This window comes from Monodelphis domestica, chromosome 1 (genome assembly GCF_027887165.1).
Source record: "Monodelphis domestica isolate mMonDom1 chromosome 1, mMonDom1.pri, whole genome shotgun sequence".
Taxonomy (NCBI): Eukaryota; Metazoa; Chordata; class Mammalia; order Didelphimorphia; family Didelphidae; genus Monodelphis; species Monodelphis domestica.
Window position 1 is genome coordinate 276,249,259 of NC_077227.1, and position 20,371 is coordinate 276,269,629.

Here is a 20,371-nt window from a genome sequence, read left to right on the forward strand (position 1 = left end):
TTTTGAGGTTAAAGTGTATTTATTATTTATGAGTAACTCAATAGTAAGGTTAAGAGAGAACCCAGATTTGAAATTGTGAATCATAGAGGCTTAGTTTCTCAAGAATTTAGGCAATCAGGAATGAAAAGAACCTTAAAACTACTAAAGTTGCTTTGGAGGCATAACATTTTCCTTATACAGCTTTAGAACTTTAGAATTCTTAAATTGAAGAGCTAGCTGAACAGCTGGAAGGAAACTTGCATAGATAGCAGAAACAGATGCAAAAATATTTTCTTTATCTTTGATCAAGCAATGAATTAGGCAAACAAAAGTAGAAAGTGTTATACAGAGTGGTGGAATCTGGTTTATTAGGATAGTGAATTTAGATTAATTTCATTGAAATGTAGAATTGTAGAAAAAATTCTATTTTAGACAGTTTTTGCATTTAACTGAAAAACCATTTTGTAATTGTCCAGATGTATTTTTCTCTATGTCATTTTCCTTTAAGATGGATAAGATTATAAGAATCATTCTGATTAAATTCTGCAGTTATTTTGGAGCATTAAACATTTTTAAACACTTTGACATATTTTAAAAAAATGTTGAATTTTAGTACTTGTCAGTGACTTGGTACAACCAGAGAGTGCATGCTGTTTATGTCTTAAATGCAGTTACAACATTAGTAGTATGGTCTGGAGGGGGAGCTAGTGCCAAAGCAAAATATAGCTTAATTTATGCTGGAACTTTTAAAAAGCCCAAAACAGATTTCCTGTGACCAACATCATCTTTATTAAAAAAAGTAGGAAAATACATATTTATCTGTATACATAGTTATTTGTGGATACCAATCAGGAATATTAGAATATATGTTGTGTATAGGACAAATAATAGAATTTTGTGTTCCTATGGTCTGAAATTTTGGAAGGCCAATTTAAACAATAAGGATTTAATTTCTCACTTAAAATAACTGTGAATGTGTGATCAAGAACTTAATGTGTGATATATTTTGTCTTTGTGCTTTTTGCTTTATAGTAGAAACAAATCTAGAAGCAAAGAGAGAGGTGAAGACTTGCCTGGTCCTTAGTGCTTGTTTATAACCTTTTATTTAAAACAATTCACAATTTTGAAATTTTAACCCCCTCCCTGGCATAATTTAAGAGACCAGAATATGTATAAATAAGAACAGCCATTTTTCTTGAGTAAACTGTATAGTCTCTGGAAACTTTTTATAGGTCTTTTTTTATGAAGATTTGGAGTGTTCATACATCTAAGAGTGGGGATCCCAAGGTCACTTCCTAACTGCGTCCTCCTGCAATATAGCGCAGTGAGTTAACCAGCTGACCCATTAAATTGTATTGATGCCTTTTGAATATGAAGCAATATGTTTTGTTACACTTTTGTTTCGATTTTTTAATTTGTAAGCCAGTTAAATATGTTAACTTATTTCTCTAATTGTCCAAATCAGAGACTAGAATTTGGTGATGATAGCCATATTAAAAATATTAGAATATTAATTTAGAAAGGGTGGTGTGGTTGTATGGTCTTCAGTAAGCCTTATGTAAATAAGTTTCTATCAACATATACACTTTTAAAGTAAAAAACATTTTCTTTTAAAGGTATAACAACATCTATGGGCGACAGAATAGTGAGGAACATTTGTATGAAGTGTTTTAATGCCATAAGGTAAACACAATTTTATAAAACTTGTTAGACTATTTTGTTTCCCTTGCATATCTTTTAGGATAGTTGCTTTAAGTTTGTGATACAGTATGCTTAGTGAATTTATTGTCCTTTGTTGTGGTTTTTTTAAAAAACCCTTAAACCTTCTGTCTTGGAATCAATACTGTGTATTGGTTCCAAGGTAGAAGAGTGGTAAGGGCTAGGCAATGGGAGTTAAGTGACTTGCCCAGGGTCACACAGCTGGGAAGTGTCTGAGGCCAGATTTGAAACTAGGATCTCCTGTCTTTAGGTCTGGCTCTCAATCCACTGAGCTACCCAGCTGCCTCCAATTTATGGTCCTTTGAATGTTACATGTGCCTTTTTATTACAATAAATACACTTGGCACATTGTAAAAGAGTTGTCTTCATTTAAGTTTACAGTCTGTAGTAATTAACACAAAACTTAGCTACCTGAATGATGCAAACCCAAATATCTCTGATAACCAGTAGCTGATTTCTGAAAGCAAAAAAGAAATTTGATTTTCATTTCAGCAACATCATGTTTTATCTGGGCAGCTAAGTAGCAAAGTGGATAGTGTCAGGGCTGGAGTCTGGGGTACATAGGTTTATATTTGACCTCAGATACTTCCTTGTTGTGTGACCTTGGGCAAGTCACTTAACCCTGATTGCCTACCCTTTCCTGCTCTTCTGCCTTAGAATCAATTCTTATCCATTCTAAGATAGGTAAGAATTTTTAAAAAAAGTGTTTTATCAACCTTTGAATGTAGATTGAATGGCAGCTTTAGGTTTCCAGTCATAATTTCAATATAGTAGGTGTGACTGCTAGAGGAATTAGATCCTGGATTTCCTTCTGGTACTCTCTGGTGAATTCTGTGCTTATCTTCTATACAATATAGTTTCTTTTCTTTAGTCTGGACTATCATTTCCTTTCCTTTAAATTACTTGTGCTGCCAGTGTAATGAGCTAAAATTTTGGTTGAACTAAAAAGACTATGTAGATAAAATATATAACTTTTTATGTGTGTGTGTATATATGTATGTATACATATATATTTTAATTTAAAAACATTTGCTTTACAGCTATGTACCTCTGTTGTCATCCTGTCCCCCTTTCCCAATGACAAACAAAATAAACATCTTCCACCTTGCCTATACAATAAAGTTAAGCTCTGTTACTCTTGTGGCATGAATTTTTGACCTAAAGAAAATGCCTTTATATATGATTATATCTATTATATTTATGTCCCTCCATATACATGCACACAAATGAACTCTTTTATTTTTAAGAAGAAGAAAAATTAATACTTATAATATTATGCTAGTACTAGTGAATTTGCAGTGGGGGTTTTACTGGCCCATATTAAACTCAAAAGGAAGCATTATATAATAGAGAGCAGACCTAGAATTCTAGAAGATCCAGATTCAAGTACTACCCGGCTGTGTGGTCTTGGACAAATCATCTAATTTCTGAGCAGCTAGGCAACTTTTAAGACTTAAGTTGCAGAGAAGATGCTGCATCACTAAAGGAAAATCTGCTCTCTCCAGAGTTCCTTATACCAATGAAATCCTAGTTCCAATTTCTCATATTAAACATAGGAAAAAAGAGGTATAGTAGATTCAGAATATCATTTCTCATATGAATAGTTTATTGTACTTCTTGAAGACTAAAGTCTCTTTTGCCATTTATATAATTTAGAAGAATTGTATTTTTTCAAGGAGAACAATTTTTTTAGGAATTTTTAATGTAATCTAGTTGGGTGCTATGAATGTATGATTGTAGTTGGGTGTATTTCAGCTTCATCTTTGCATTGGTGCTGTTTCTTTCTTGGAAGTATTATTCCAGTATTTCCTTTCCTGTTATATCAATATTTCATTGTTTTGTCACAGTGTAATTTTTTTGAGAGTTAAGAATCAGAAAACTTTAGTGATCATGTATTTGGTGAATGTATTTTCTGTGTTTTTAAATTTTGAGTAAATAATGGCAAATATGAACATTGATTTAGGTTTTAGACGGACTATTTTCTCTTCCTATTATAGTCACGGTTAATGGGAAGTGTAAATAAAGTTCATAGTTTATAAAATAAGTAATAAAAATGTTGAGGCATTCATCAGTTACAATCATAGATGTGAATAGAAAATTAAGCTGTATTTTTGTTTTCTAATTGGCACTGTCAGAAGCATTTCCTGATGTGAACTTTAAATGAAAAAGCAACCACTTTCTGAATATAATGAATATAAATGAAAGATTTGACTATTTGGAAACGATCCAGACACAGAAAAATAAACCAATCTAATACATGGGATAGCTCCTTCCCTCATCCTCACTTTTCTTTTTTAAAAGAGACTACTATTTTAAAAATACCATCTTGGCTAATTTTGCGGTGGTTTTACAAATTGCATTCATACTTTAGTTTCCCAATTACCTTTTGCCAAAGAAATAGTGAATTTGGCTATACTATGAATAGAAAGTTTTAAAAAATCATATATATGTGTATATATATATATGTGTGTGTGTGTGTGTGTGTATATATATATATATATAAAATTATGACCATTCACCACAAGTATGAATTGCATCAAGCCATATTTTAGGAAGAATTATTACCCAGTTTGAATTTTGAAATGTTTCATCTCTTGAATACAATATTTTTCTTATATATATGTTCAGATAAAAGTTATGTATACATATATATAATATAGAATACCTACTTAGGTATATGTATAATTGTAGAGTATGGACTGCCTAAGCATCCTTGGTAGGGCTGGGAATGGATTAAACTTATGCTCTGTTAATTTTATGGCTTGTGGAGGTACCTTCAGATGAGGCACTTATGCTCTGCCTTAGCTGGAGAAGAGGAGTAAGGAATAGGGTGTTATTCTCTTCTTATCCCCAGTTTTCTTCTCCTCCCATTTCTTGTCTTTTTCCTTCTACTTGGCCTTCTACTGAAAGAGACAAGGCAAGGGAGGGATATGTTATAAGAACCAAAGTTTTTGATGAGGAAGGGAGTGTGGATGAAATTTAAAGGCAGAGGTGGCAAAGCTGTGGCAGAAAAAGAGCGATAGCTTTTCCTTTTATTTGAATAAGTAAATTTCCTATAACAAATTTTTAATCCTCTTAATAGATTTTTAAAAGCTATGCCATAGGAGCATAAAAGGCCAGGTGATTGTATTGTCTTTGTTATAGAACCAATCTTGCTAACTTTCAGACAAATTAAGTCATAAAAAGATTGTATCACTAGGTTATAAGTTTTCTTGCCCCAGAAACTCAATAGAATTTTACTAAGGTATAGAGGGCTTGTGGTTTACATCATATTCACATTGATCAAATTACTGTCTTTTCAATTGAAATATTGTAGTATTTCAGTAATTCGGAACAATAAGTTTGAGAGTTGAGGAAAAGATGAGAAAGAAATTAAAATTCTTGTCACCATCCATATACGGTGCTTTAATACTAGTTAGGTGAAACTAGTAACAGAGGCATAGATGGGCCTTATTGTGATCTCTGAAAGATAATCACAGTTGACTGAAGCTCTATTATAAAATAAAACTCTACTATGTAATTTTAGATGCAGCAAACATTGGAAATGTTAATCTGCTACCTTTCCCTAGGACAGCGGTTCTCAACCTCTCAATTTTTAGCAATGAGAATACATAATGCATATCAGGTATTTACATTCTGAATCATAATTGTAGCAAAATTACAGTTTTGAAGTAGCCACCAAAATAATTTTTTGGTTTAGGGTCACTGCAACATGAGGAACTGTATTGCGGGGTCACGGCATTAGAAAGGTTGAGAACCACTGCTCTAAGACAAAAATATTCTTAGGATGTGAGGTATGAAGGAGGGATATCTTTGATGTTTGCATAAACAAAGACTATTGGGCTCTCTTTGGATTAAGTCAAAGGAAGGTATATATACTACTTAAAGAACTAAAAATAATAAACATTTAGAGAAACCTTTTAATTTATTATTAGCAACACATTCCTTTTAATTTAAACACTAATAGAATCATTTTATTATAGTGGCAGAAAGATGTAAGGAAAATGAAATCACCAAAGAATTCTTCTGTACCTGGAGCAACTTGCCAGATCTAGAGGAAAGAACCTATCAGCTGTAACTGACTGCAGAGTCCCATCCACAGCAGTGCAGATGGATCTTAAAGGGAAAGATGATGAATAACCAAAGTCTTTTCAATGAAACTGTGTACAGGTTCCCTAATCTTCATATGTGCAGTTTCTGTATATCTTCCTTGTAATGGCTTCTGTACCAATTTAGAGGCAGGATATACTAGTTTTGGGGAATTCTGAAGAGGAACAAAGATGAAATTGGGAAGAAATAGTTGAGATTTTAGCTATTTTTTGGAAAACTTCTTGGACTTCAACTACAGCTTTACTCTGCCTCATTGTGATGTGGAGATGACTCAGGATGCTTGAAGACTGTGTATCATCATACCATAAGCTCCAGTAGACCTATCAAGGCATAAAGTCTTTGAGTTTGACCTGGTCTACAAACGTAACTATCCTCTTCTACCTTAGCTAAATTTCTAGGGGTTTATTGAAGGATATGAAGTTTTTCAGTCCTGGCAACTTTGAAAGATCATCTTGTAAAAGAGCACTGCTATCTGTATCAGTTGAAGGATTTACCACATTGCCAAAATTGTTGACTCCTTGAAGTGTTCCTTAGTACCACCGTTTCATTTTCTTAGTAGTTTAAAAAATGTGTTTCTAAGGAATTAAAATGAAGTCTTAGTTTTTTTAAAAAGTAATTTACAGCAATAATCTATTGACTTTATTGGATTCTTTAGCAGTGATATTAAACCCTTAAATTTATTTGGTACTTCAAGATGTAAGAAAACTTTTCACAACAGTACTATAAGGTTGATAGAATAAGTATTATTATTCCCATTTGACTGAGGAAACAAACTTAAAGAGGGAATCTGAAGATACCTGGTCCAGAGTTGAACTTGGGTATAATACCATTCTTATTATAACAGTATTCCTCTGTGGTGGTATGATGTAAAGAAGTAAGAATGGGAGTAATGAAACTTTTAAGTTCTAGTTCTGGCTCTACCCTCAATTAGCTATATGATCTAGGGTGCAAAAGCAAAACCTAAGCTCTCTGGGTATTGGTTTCCTATTTTGTAGAGTAAAAGGTTGGATTAAATTATGTGATTTGAATATTTCAAAATAAACTTTGAGTCATCATTTTCTATCCATCAAACCCGCAAAAATAATTAAAAGCAGCAAATTCAGTTTTGTAGATGTTCTTGTACCTTTTTGAAAGCTTTCTGTTAATATGCAATCGAAGTTACAAAAATAATCATACTCTTTTGACCCGGTTATTCCATTGTTGGGTATATGCCCTGAAAGTTATTAAAAAAAAAAAAAGCTGGTTTTCAGAGTATTATTCTAAATAATTGCAAAAAACTGAAGAAACAACTATCCAACAATAGAAGAGTTATAGTATATATGGTACCATAAACAAATTATGGTACATTAATGCAGGAATAGGATAATTTGGTTGAAGTCTTAACAATTATGAGGAGTATAAAGAAATCCAGAAATACTATTATGAAATAATGCAGAGTGAAAAAAGCTGAAGTAAAATTGAATGGACTTAAAATTTTGGTTTATGTGGCCTTGGTGTGGGGTGACTGAAGTTTTATTTTTTGCATTGAAATGAATTGAACTGTAAACAGTTACTGAGCAAATTTAATTGTACTGTTTAATATTGTTTTTAACAAATCATTTAATTAAAAAAATTAAAACCCTCTAAGTCTAACTACTTGGCTAGCCATTCTGTAACCCTTTTCTTTTCAAGATTATATTTTAACTTCTTAAATTTTTTAATTGATCATCTCTTAATTGGCAAATCTCTAAGAAATGACAGTTTTCTGAACTGGGCCTAGGGTTGTGTGGGACCTCTCAAGGTTAGTAGGGGAGAGGGAAGAAAGTATGTGAAACAGTGGCCAAAATAATTGGATGTTTTAAAATAGGACTTCTGTGCAAGTATATCCACTATTTTCAACAGAAAGTTCAAATCAAATTCAACAAAGTTGAGACTAAAAAATTTAATTCTAACCACTGACTCCCTTCCTCAGCACTCTGCTCCCTGTGGAAGCCCTTGAGGATTGAGCAGCTGCGTGGTGCACTGCACTGCTTACCTGAAAGTCCTTCCCCATTATTTCCTCCTGAATAGGGTGGGATCTGGAAGGTAGCTCCCCTTTGGGCTGCTGTTTTGCTTCAGTTCTAGAGAAGTGTTGGGGATGGGATTATAAACTCACCTTGCCTTCTCTTTGCCTCTGATTCCAGGCACCTAGTTGTATAACTTTTGTAAAGGTTTAAGATTGAGGATCTGCCTATTGCTATCATATTTGCCCCTTCATCTTTGGGAGGCAGTATGGTGGAAAGAGCAGTGAATTTGTGTATTAGAAACTTTGGAGTTATTCAGGCAGAAGCTGGAAGACTACTACTTATGGTAGAGAAACTAATTTTTCCAGGTACAGCTTTAAGTGTAGTCCAACCTTTGGAGTAGAGTATGACCTTTGAGGAACCTGGGCAACTCACTTCATGCTGTTTGCCTCAGTACCTCCTTTGTAAAATAAGTTGGAGATGGAAATGGCAAACCACTCCAGGATCTTTGCCAAGAAAATCCCAAGTGGGGTTACAAAGAGTTAGATACAATTGAAACAACTGTACAACAAATGTGCTAGGCACAGTGCTTAAGTACTGGGGATATAGATATAAGCAGATAAGTTTCTAATCCATAAGGAGCCTAAATTCAAATGTGGAAGACTACCCCTAAAGGGATATTTTGGGGAGACAGGAGATATGTGGCATAATGGCCAGGAAATGAGGTAGAGATCTGGAGCTAAACTTTCAAGAATCCAGGGGTCACTTGGATAGCTCAGTGGATTGAGAGCCAGGCCTAGAGATGTGTAGATGTATTGTGTACCAATACACAGTATTGATTCCAAGACAGAAGGTAAGGATTTAAAAAAAAATGTCGAGTCCAGAAAGCAGAGTCTAAGACTGAAGTAGGAGGAAGAAGATGAATACCCCAAAGGAATTTTTGTTCTATGATGATTTGAACATCTAAAATCTAATGAGGCTGCCATTGTGTTGTATAAGAAGATAATATTAATTTTATAATAGCTTCTCTTCTCCCCTCCTCCCCAATAATATATACTCAGCTTGATTGTAGATCTTATTCACCAGACTTGGCTCTAAATAACTTGGTTGTTTGAAAAAATACTCCTTTGAAAAAAAAAGGACAAAGATTTGCCATCACTGAAAATATTAATATGTAGCAGGCTTTAAAGTTTTTTCATTTTATTTTGATCTATTTTTGTTTGGAACAGCAGACCCTTCCCAACAAGAAATTTAAATATTTCCTGCTACTCCAATAAAGTACATTGCTACAAAAGCTAATTAAAATTTCTTGTAAATGTAACACAAAGTAAAACTGAATGTGATTTAAATTTTAACATTGCATGTGATTTGACTTGATTTATGTTGCATTTTTTGGTATATTCTTTTAAGTAGGTATGATTTCTCTCATGAATAAAGATGCAAACATTCTAATTTTTTAAAGGCATGCCAGGAAAAATTAGTTGGTGGGCAGAAGTAATGATTATTTGGATTGCAACCTTTGCATAAGCCATCACACAGTACAGTCGTCCCTTGCTATATCGTGGTTCACTTATCCTGGCTTCACTGTATTGTGGGTTTAAAAAAAAATCTAATTCTGTATCACGGAGTTACACTTATCAGGGCACACTGTTGGCTGATGGAATGAAAGGTGACCAACTACAGCGAGGTGTTCTGTAAACTGGGTGCTGATTGGCTTAGTGACTATATAGGTTAATAAAAGTTAATAAAAGTATAGACAAGGTTTATAGGAGAATGGGAAGGGTTTATAAAACATTAAAACATATGTAAGTAACAAAATAAATATAATGCCTCTACTTTGTGAATTTTCACCTATCAAGGGGATCTCTGGATCTCTGGAACATAACTCCTGCAATAGGTGAGGTATCACTGTACTTTTAAGGTGTTCCCCTCATGTAGTGATGCTTATGGGAAAATAAGTCCTCCATTCAAACTAGTGCCTGCTAAGGTTCTTTCTCAGCTTGGTCTAGATTTTAAAAAAGAAAAACTATCACTTTACTATTAAATAATTTCATCAAAAAAAGTTCATGCTCTTATTTCCATTAGATGCTCATCTCTTACCTAACTTCATATAACTCAAAGTAATATATATTTTTATTATAAATTATAATTGCCAGACAGAATTGGACAAAAAGACATAATATTAAAATTCCTAAGCAGCTGACAGTCTTGCAAGATGTGAACTCTCAGTTTCCAATTGGTTGTCCCTGTTAAGAATTCTCAACTTCATTTCTGCCTGGGAAACAATTCATTTACATACTATTTGCAGAGATGGGTTTTAAAGCCATCTCAGTATCTGAGTCATAAAGGGAACTGGTGAAGGGAACAAAGTAAGCACCTACTATGCCAGACACTGCTAAGTGATTTGCAAACATCTCATTGATAAAGCCTCAACAGTGTAAGGTAGGATCTCTTATCCTATAGTTGATGTTGAGGCTGACAGATCTTAAATGATTTGTCCAGTGAAATAACTAGTTTGAGGCTGGATTTGAATTCAGATCTTACTGACTTATGGCCTCGTTCTCTAAGCATTGTACCACAACTGGTTCTTGACTTCAGGCTACTTTCAGCCTAATTGCCTAGTGAAAATAATTTTTTTCTGAGGGTCCTTGGAGTTCTCAAGAAATCACATGTTAGCCTGTCATTTTGTCTCAAGCTGATTTCCCATTTGTCTCATCTGGATCTCCTGATGTGTTTTACCAAAAAGCAGAGTGTGTGGTCTTTGCTTTAGGTGCTACACTATTGCAGGAGCTCTTTACTAATTCTTTTTGCATTAAACCCCCTGTGGCTATCCAAGCTATAGATACTAACAATCTTTCTTAAGCCTTCTGGATGGGAATAATATAAAGGAATGATAGATGTGAGGTCACATGCATTTCTCTGAATTTTTCATATTATTCCTTTGGGAATAGTGATATCTGTCCCTTTCTTTACGTTCAAGTTAGTTAAGTGCCTATTTTACTAGGTTCTAGAGATAAAAGAGAAAAAAATCAGCCCTTGCCTTATAAGTGGAAAAATACTTTCACTAAAGTAAATATGATTTGAAACAAAAGTAATTTTGTGAGTGGGGAAGGCCACATGGAGAGACCTCATGAGCACTTGAACTTTTTTGTGAAGCAAAAGTGAGGAGGGAGTCTATTCTAGGCATAAGGGATAGAGCCTGTGCACAGGTGGTGGGAAATGGAATATGAACAAGGAACAGCTGGTTATTTGGTTTGGTTGATCTCAGTGTATAAAGGGGAGTAATATGTAATTGGCCTAGAGAGGCAGGGTAGAGCCAAATTGTGAAAGGCTTTAAATAACATAGTTTTTAATTTATCCTAGAGGAGATAGGCTGCCCCTGGAGCTTTTGGAGTAGGTGCACAGTGATATGGTTAGAGGTGTTCTTTCAGGATTATCCATTTGGCAGTCATGTGGAGTATGGATTAGAGAAAGGAGACACTTGAAGCAGCGACCAGTTAGTAAGCTATTGTAATTTGTTTAGCCATTCTTTAATCAAGGGACATATATTTCCCCTTAGAATTTTGCTGTTTGCTTTTTGCTATGAATATTTTTGTGTATGTGGTTCATTTTCTGTTACCATTAGTCGACTCAAAGTTACAAATCTAGTAGTGTGGTTCAAAGGATATAGACAATTTGTTAACTTTTTAGCATAGTTCAAAATGGTTTTTATAAAAAATGTTCTTGTACAGAATAGCCCCTCCCACATTAAATTTTTCTTTGATCATCTTTGACAGGATGTGAAATTATATCTGATTGTTTTAATTTACATTTTTCTATTGGTAATTTTAAACAACTTCATTTAATTGTTGATAGTTTGCATTTCTTTTGCAAGCCTTTTTTTTATATTCTATGATTGTTTATCTATTAGGAAGTTATAGTTATGCTGATAGATTTTTGACAGTCCTGGATTTTGAGTATCATCTATGTTAAGAGATGAAAGATTTTCTCCCAATGTATCCTCCGAGTACTCTGTTCTTACTCCTTAGTGTAGCCTTTTTTTTTTAAGATTCCACATTTATTTTTGCTTTTTTATTTTATTTTTTAATTTTAATTTTAAAATATTTTTTCTTTCCTTTCCCCCTCTGAAAGCTGACAAGCGATTCCACTGAATTGTACAAATTTCATCACTTGATACGTATGTCCATATTGCTCATTTTTGCTATAGAATAATTTTTTAAAGCCTAAACCCCAAATCACATACTCATATATACATGTGAAAAGTAATATCATATGTTTTGCTTTTGCATTTCTACTCCCATAGTTCTTAATGTGGATAACATTTTTTGATATAAGTTCTTTAGGAGTGTCCTATCTTGTTGCATTGCTACTAGTAGAAAAGTCCATTATATTGGATTGTTCCATACATGGAGACTTTCTAATCATGACTGTGAAAATCTTTCATTTTTTAAAAATTTGAATCATAGATTTTTGTGCAATATTTTGGTCTGTGTGCCATTTTGTTTAATCTCATTTTTCTTTTAAACAATCCAGTTTTCCCAGTAGTTATGTGTTGGATAGCAAATTCTTTCCCTAGTAATTTATTTTCCTGGGTTTATTGAATACTTGACTGGGATAGGCATTTGATTCTAAATATTGCTTATCTATTTCATTGATCTATTTTTCAGTTTTTTTTTACCCAGTTCTAGAAAAATTTGATAATTATTGCTTTAGAAAATAACTTGGAATCTGGAAGTTACCTTTATCTTATCACCATCATTGATGTATTCAGCCCCACTCTTAGTCCTCTCAATTCTACTTTTGTGTTGTCAACTGTGTGTTGAACATTCTACTTCTTAAACTCAATTGTGTACAAAACAGAACTCATTATCTCTATACCCTTCCCCCCTCAAAAAAAACAAAACAAAAACCAAACCATACTCTGCTAATTTCTCTCTCTCTTTTTTTTTTTCTAGTCAGCAAGGTTTGCAGTTTTGGAGACATCTTTGGATTTTTCCCTGTCCTTTACCTCCCACATGCTTTGTTGATTCTACTTTCACCACATCTCATATCTGTCCCCTAACTATGGCTGTTATCGCTTTACATGGCCATTATTGTAATTCAGGCCCTCATCACCTCTCACATGGACTATTTCAGGAGCTTCCTGATTGGTCTCCTGCTGTAGCTGTCTCCAATGTATTCTTCATGTATATGTCAGATTTATAGTTTTCACTTACCACATCATTTCTCAGACTTTTTTAGCCCTTCATAATTTGGCCCCAACCTACCTTTCTACCTACCTCATTGCATAGTACTATCTATTATATGTACTATTGTTATAGTGAAAATTAGTTTCTCTGCCAGAAGTATTATATTTTTTAGAGGTTTATTAAAGATTAAGAAATAAAGAAAATACAAAATAAGAAAGCGCGTGCCTAGGAGGGCCGAAAGGCCCATTCAATTTGACTTACACTACATCTCGAGAGAAGCATGTGCTTGGAAGCGCAAGCAGGAAGAGAGACCTCAGTAGGCTTTACAGCCAGTTTAAATAGAAATTTTGATCTCGCCCAGGTGGGGATCTCAGTGAGATTAGAGGGCATCTTGGGAACTAGAGCAAGGACTTTTGGGGATTGAAGTCTGGGGTTCAGATCTCCATTTTTACACTATGATCCACCAGAACTGGTCTGCTTGCTATTAATTGGACATGAGATGCATCTCATGTCTTTGAAGTGTTTCTGCTTTACTTAGAATGCACTCATTTGGTACCTTCCTTCAAAGCTAAGTTGGGAAGACCCTTAAGTTCATAAGACCCTTTGGGAAGCCTTTCCCAGCTTGCTTTTGTTTTAGTTGTTCTATTATTTTTAACTGTGTTCTACTCTTTGTGATTTCATTCTTGGAAGAGATACTGGAGAAGTTTTCCATTTCCTTTTCCAGTTCATTTTACAGATGAGAAACCAAGGCAAACAAGATTATATGACTTTTCCAGGGTCACACAGGGAAAATGTCTTAGGCCAGATTTCAACTCAGGAAGATGTCTTCCTGACTCCAGTATTTGCACTCTATCTGCTACACCACTTAGCTCTTCTCATCCTTGCTATCCACTTTCAAATATTTTGTATATATTTTGAATTTAATTTTTTTGTATATATTTTTCCCCTCAGAAGGATGTGAGCTCCATGACAGTAGAGGTTTTTGTGTGTGTGTGTATTTGTGCTCCCAGTTCCTAGTATGATGACTGTCATATAGTAGGCATTTAATAATAAATATCTGTAGAATGAATTGAATGAATGAATAAATTAACCGGAATGTACTGTATGTTTTTAAAAAGCTAAATGTTAGTCTTTAAAAGCACTTTTATGGTTGCTTGAAATGAAGTCAGTTAAGAGGGCTAGGGGAGTTGTTTTCTACTGGTTTGATATTAGCTGGTTTCTCATTTATGAATCAGAGAGATGCTCCATTATCTTGAGTTAGATGTGCAGTTATAAGCTAACAAGTACCTGTAAATACTATATTTTAAGTCTTTCAAACTGGATTATGGATTTTTTTTGGTAATAAAAGTTTGAGGGCTTATGCAGAGAAGCAATTTTGCATTTTTTCATTATTTAGAAATAAAAGTACAATGTGTTGCTAAGTGAATTTGTCCCAATTTATAAAATTGCCCAATCTGTCATTATGCTATAATAATGACATGTTTTCCATTGCAAAAATATCAACCTCAGTTATTATGAATATCACAAGGATCCAAAATCTATGTAGGAATCAAAGTAATAGTAGACAGAAGAACATTGTATGTTTGTATATCAAGGCAAATAAGGACCATGGCTACTCAGAGACTGGAGACCTGGTGCTCACTGGTGGGATTAGATGAGGATAATTTTATAGATATGAGCAGACTGATGGCAAAGATATTGAAGGACTAAGACAGCATGATGTGGAGGGTTTAAAACGTATAAGAGAAGGTGATCTAATTATTGTAATTTGTGAGCATCACAGTATTCCCAAATTCCTCAAAGATAATCTGCAAAAGGGCCCTTAGACATTAGTTGCTATGTGCATTTCTCCTGACTTTCCTTGGTGAGTGTATTGGGAGAGACTGCAGGATGTAATTGAAAGAATGTCAGGTTTAGAGTTGGAAGGTTTGGTTTGAATCTTGGCTTTGCCACTTGATGATTTCTCTGTACCATGGTACTTGATATGTGAGTTCTCTGAGTCTTTATTTGTAAAATGAGGTGCATTGGACCAGATGACCTCTAAAAGTCCTGGAAGCTATGGCCCTATGAGTTTATAGTTGTCATTATGAGAACAGTGTGGACCAAGGGTGACTTAAAAAAGAATTCTGTTGAAGGGAAGGATTCCATTTTTAGCATTTGGACAACTAGGTTGCACAGTTACTGGAATTCTGGCCTAGAGTCAGGAAGAACTGAATTCAGGTCTGTCGTCAGATACTTGACCCAGGGTAGGTCACTTAATAGTCTTTGCCACAGTTTCCTCATCTGTAAAATAGAGTTAATAATTTATCCTACCTTCCCCTAGATTGTAAGGATCAAGTAAAGTAATATTTGTAGGAGTGCTTAGCACAGTTCCTGGCACAGAGTAGGTGCTTAGTTAATGTCCATCTTTTAAAAGGTCTCACAGTGTTATTGCCCTTTTCCAACAGTGATTTGCAGCCAAGTTCCATAGATACTGCCCGAGACTGGAGACTGGGTCAAGTAGTATGTGGTGGGTCAGTGCTGTTTGGACATTTAAGGCTATTTTCAGAGGTTCATGACTCACAGTGTTAACACCTAAGTTACCCTGGATTGCATTCTCAATTACTCAAAATGAACTTCCACTGATATATAAAGATTATGCAAGGAGGAGCACCTAGATAGGGCATATGTATAATATAGCACATATGCATAAACATCTATTATCTTTGTTTCCCCATTGGTGCTCTGACTTTGTTTCATCATTGGGTGTCAAATCTCAAGTGTTTACTGTCTCTTGCTCTCAGGTTTTGTTTTGTGCTATACTCTTCATTCAGTCCATATGGTTGGTGATGTCAGATTTTTATAGTTCATAGTAAATCTCCAGGTAAAGAGATGACCTTAAGCAGCAGCAGCACTAGAACATCAGGGCTATAGCAAGGATGATAATTTCTTGCTTAGTTGCTGATCTTTATTCCAGGACTAGAATTGCCTTTTACCAACACTGAAATAGTGTTCTCTAGCCAGGACAACTTCCTTGCTGGGGAGCCCTATGATGGGGGAAATTTTCACCCATAAAGAATATCAAAGGGATTACTCCCCTTCTTTTGAGGTCTGGGTAGGTACTTTTATCTCACCCTTTATGCCAGAAAGCAGACCACCTACTAATAATCTGTAGTATTAAGAGGAGCATGCCTAGGCTCTGAGCTCTGTGGGGAAGAAGTTCTAAAGATAGTTGAGGGAGAGCAGCAACTTTTAAACTAATTTGCTCCTGCTTCTCCTCAGAAAATTGACTGGGGTATATTTGGCATATTTGTCCATATTCTTAAATCCAAAAATTGGGGACATGAAAATGTCTCAAGGGGTCCTGGGGAGAATAATTTTTTTCTGCTTCAGTTCTTCCAGTGATTTGCACCAAGGAATCACAGTGAAGTTCATGTGGCACAATCTTCTTTGGCTTTTCAAAAAGTTGAATTAAAAAATGAAACCATAACTCATTTCCCTCAGCACAGTTATTGCACAAAATTCAGAGGACTTGCTTTGGTTTGCATTCTCTTCCTTTTGGGATCCCTCATGTCACCCTTCAAATATCTGGTTATGTCCATATATAGTTATAAGACTGAATAGTTCTTGTTCATTAGCTTTGTGATTTCTAAAAAGCCATTACAAATCAGTTATTTCCATTCAACACACAAATATGACTTTTATAAAGCTAGGTGGAATCTTCCTATAAATTTATGCAGAGGCAGTTAGGTGGTGACCTTAATAAACACAAACGTATTCTGTCTTTGTTAGTGAGGAGAAAAGCACTTTTACTACTCAAACACTGAATCCCTTCAGATTGTTTTGAGAGCAAACTTATTTCTGAAGAAACTACCTAATAGAACTTGAACAAGGTTTTAATTTCTAGGCTGGAAGGCCCAGGGACAATACTGCCAGTTAGCTTAAAAGAGAGTTACAGCAATTATCCTCAAGGTACAGGGCTTAAAGATACCCAGTGTACTCCAGTTGGACTCTACTTGTTGAAGGGCTATAGGAAATTTACTAATCTCCCAGTGAGAAATCTCCATTCCTAGAGGCATCACCAAAAGTGGCAAGGTCAGACTGGACTCACTTTCCTCTGAACTGCCCATCTCACTTTAACTAGCTCTTTGTTTCAGTACTGCAAGACTATACTGCAAGACAATTGTTCTGCGTTGGGCCTCACTCAGGCCTGTCTCCTGGCAATTTATGTTTTATATTAGAACAAAATGAGACACTCAAAGGTCATTCAGGTTAAAAAGATTTATTTATAAAAGGAGAAGGATATTCAACAAGGAAGAGTATTGAGGAAATCAGTTGATTCTGCTAACATTCCCTTGCTTGAGTTGCCCATTATTTTTTTTTCTGATCTATAGATATACTGAGGTGACCAAGGAAGTGATGTCAATAAACTGAGACTTTAGTTCCCTGAACCAATCAAGTTGGTTTTTGTAACTTTTAAGGAAAAACTAGCCTAACTTGTATGAGGGGAAGGAGTTAGGATTTTGTTTCCACCACACTTAACTAGAACATGCCAGGGAGAGGTTGAGGGGAACCTCTTCTTGACATTGTCTAGATATTAGGATGCTGCATAGTTAATTTGGTAGTAGCTTGAGCATAAGGATACTTTTGTAGATATTTAATTCTTAGCCACCCCTGTCAGAAGGAGTGCAATCCTCTCACTGTTAAAGTAGAAGAATCTGTTGCTGAGGATCATGAATTGGGGGGCCTTGCCCTTGGGGTGCATTTTACACTGACTCATGTGTTGAGCAGATCTGTAATTACATGCTGTGAGTGCACATAGGGATGCATGAACAGTAGAAATGACCCTGCCTCAGAATAGATTGGTAGGGTAGAACAGGAAGTATATGTATACAGAGTATGCTAAGGCAACAGAATATGACTTTATAGTGCTCCAGGTGATCCTGAAGTAGAATCACTTTAGGGATATAACCTAAGCCAGGACCACTGCTTGTCCTCATTTCTTCCAAAGGTACAAGGAGTCTCAAGCACAACAAAATTGTCAGAGAAGCTGAATTGTATTTTATTCCAACTTTGGGAAAGAAGGACATAGGCAGGGTTGAGTACACTTGTGGGGAGAATTCAACACTGATTTGTCAGAAGCTGAAATCTTTCTAATGGAATATGTAGAGCAGATTTTGAAGAGGTAGGGGTGTGGAAGGGCTTAACAGTGTTGCCTATTTTCTGAGCGCTACCTTTGGCATGAAGGCAGCGTATTACCTTTTGGCTCTATTCATGCTTTTAAAAAACCAAAATGAAATGGTTGGAGAACTGGTCCAAATTGGAAGTGGAGCAGGTTAAAGCTTAAGGGTGGATTCACAGGGCCTGTGAGTAGCCCTTGTACTTATCTCTTGGTTGAGATTTGGAAACCCAGGCTAGAAACAAGGAAAAGAGAAAGAGAAAGTAAAGTAATGGGGGGAAGGCACTGCAGAATCAGGATAGGCTTTCTATAGGAGATGACACTGGAGCTGTCCCTCAAAGGAACTTTCTGTGAAGCAGGGGCAAGTGTTCTAGTCATGAATGGGGACAGCCTTTACAAAATCATAGAGGTGGAGTTGGAATGTCTCTTCTGGAGATCAACAGGTAGACTATTTGGGCTCGAGAAGATGTAATGTGCTCTTAGGAGTATAACGTGAAAAAAAAGGCTAGAAATATTGACCGGAGCCAGACTGGGTCGGTCCACACAGAAAACTTTGTATTATATTATAGAAGAGGGTTCTTTCTTAACCTTTATGGTGTCAGGGATCCCTCTTGGCATTCTGGTAAATAATTGACTACTCATAATATTTTTAAATGTATAAACTGAAATACATCGCACTACAAAGAAAATCAACTCTTAAAATAGCTAACAAAATAATTTTTTTAACCTTTACTTTCAGTCTTATTAACAACTTTAAGAAGGGCAAGGACTAGGCAAATGGAATTTAAGTGACTTGCCCAGGGTCACACAGCTAGGAGGTATTAGAGGCCAGTTTTGAATCTAGGTCCTCCTGATTCCAGTTCTGGTGCTCTGTCCAATATGCTACCTAGCTCTCTCTAACAAAGTAACTTTTTGAAAAAGTTCACTGACTTTAGATTGAGTCCTAAATCTAACAAGTCACTGAAAAATTTTGAGCAGGGCAAAGACATGCCAATTTGCCATCTATGTGGAAGACACATTTGAAAGATGAAACTTTAAATTTTACTCTCAATACCACTATTACACGTGACATTTTTGTAGGATCTACAAGTTTTTGACAAGTCATTGATTTAGAGAGAACTGACCGTACCCTGGTTATTTTACAGCTGAAGAAACTGAGGTTTAGAGAAGTCAGATGACTGTCAACATCATGTATGTAGCAAGTGGCAGAGCTGGGGTTTGAATCCAAGTCCTCCCATGATTATCTTATTGGAATTACAGCTAAACAGTAGTGCATTCCAGAATCCTATGGAAGGTAAGGGGAAATGTTGTTGTGATTGCCTCACAGGCTGATTTTTACATATATGAAACTACAGTAGAGGAAAACTGACCGATTATGTGATTCTTGACTGTAAATAAAATTCTCAGCTTTTATTGGCTTATTCCTTTTCATCCCTATCAACAGTCAACAAGCAATCATTTATTAAGCATGAACTTTGCCATGTAGGTCCTGGGTATAATAAGAAAGGGACAGAGAACTTTTGGTTTGTTACAGAGGAGTTATGATTTCATGAGTTCTCTGACATTCTTATGAAGACTATCAACCCTAAATGAGGTGAATGGAGAGGGAAGACAACTCCAGGTTATTGGGAATAGCCAGGGAAAAGGCACAGTAGAGAGAAGATGGAGTGTTGTGTTCAAGGAAAAGCAAGGCCTTTGTCACTGGATCATTGAGTATGTAGAAAGAGAAGACTGGGAGAGTAGGAAGGGTTCAGATTGAGAAGGGGGTTAAAAGCCAAGCAGTGGCTTTGATATTTGATGCTAGGAGTATTAGGGAGCCATTCAGGTTAACTTGTAGAGGGATGACATGGACAGACTTATTATGCTTAGGAAGATCACCTTGGCAGCAGTGTGGAAGAGGTATTGGAGAGGGGAGAGATAATTCAGAGATGTGAAGTGATCCAGGGCTTGCACTGGTCCAGCAGTTATGTGAATCAGTTATCGTGCCACTGCCTTGCAGGACTGGCTCATGAAACTCTGGCATCCCCTTACATATGTACACATATTTAGTTAAGATCAGCACAGTTAAACTTCTGTACCAATGTCATTAATAATAATAATAATAATAATAATAATAATAATAATAATAGATACCATCAACATAGCACTTATATTATTGCCTTTGATCTTCACACCAACCTCTGAGGTAGGTACACTTTATTATCCTCACTTCATAGTTGAGGTAAAAGGCTGAG

The 20,371-nt window shown here is 35.5% G+C and overlaps 1 protein-coding gene across 25 annotated transcripts in view; it reads left to right on the forward strand.

Annotated features, from left to right (window-relative positions):
* FUT8 (fucosyltransferase 8) overlaps positions 1-20,371 on the forward strand; it is a 461,812-nt gene that overhangs the window by 1,884 nt on the left and 439,557 nt on the right. For 4 of the 25 annotated variants that reach the window (XM_007473048.3, XM_056810904.1, XM_056810919.1 and 1 more), the window contains exon 2: positions 1,596-1,662. The exons of 17 other annotated variants lie outside the window; for them this stretch is intronic. The gene's annotated coding sequence lies outside the window, so the exon portion shown is untranslated. Of the gene's footprint in view, positions 1-1,211; positions 1,304-1,595; positions 1,663-18,961; positions 19,432-20,371 lie in introns of those variants that run through there. 4 more of the 25 variants (XM_056810917.1, XM_056810916.1, XM_007473050.3 and 1 more) reach the window with 4 other exon arrangements.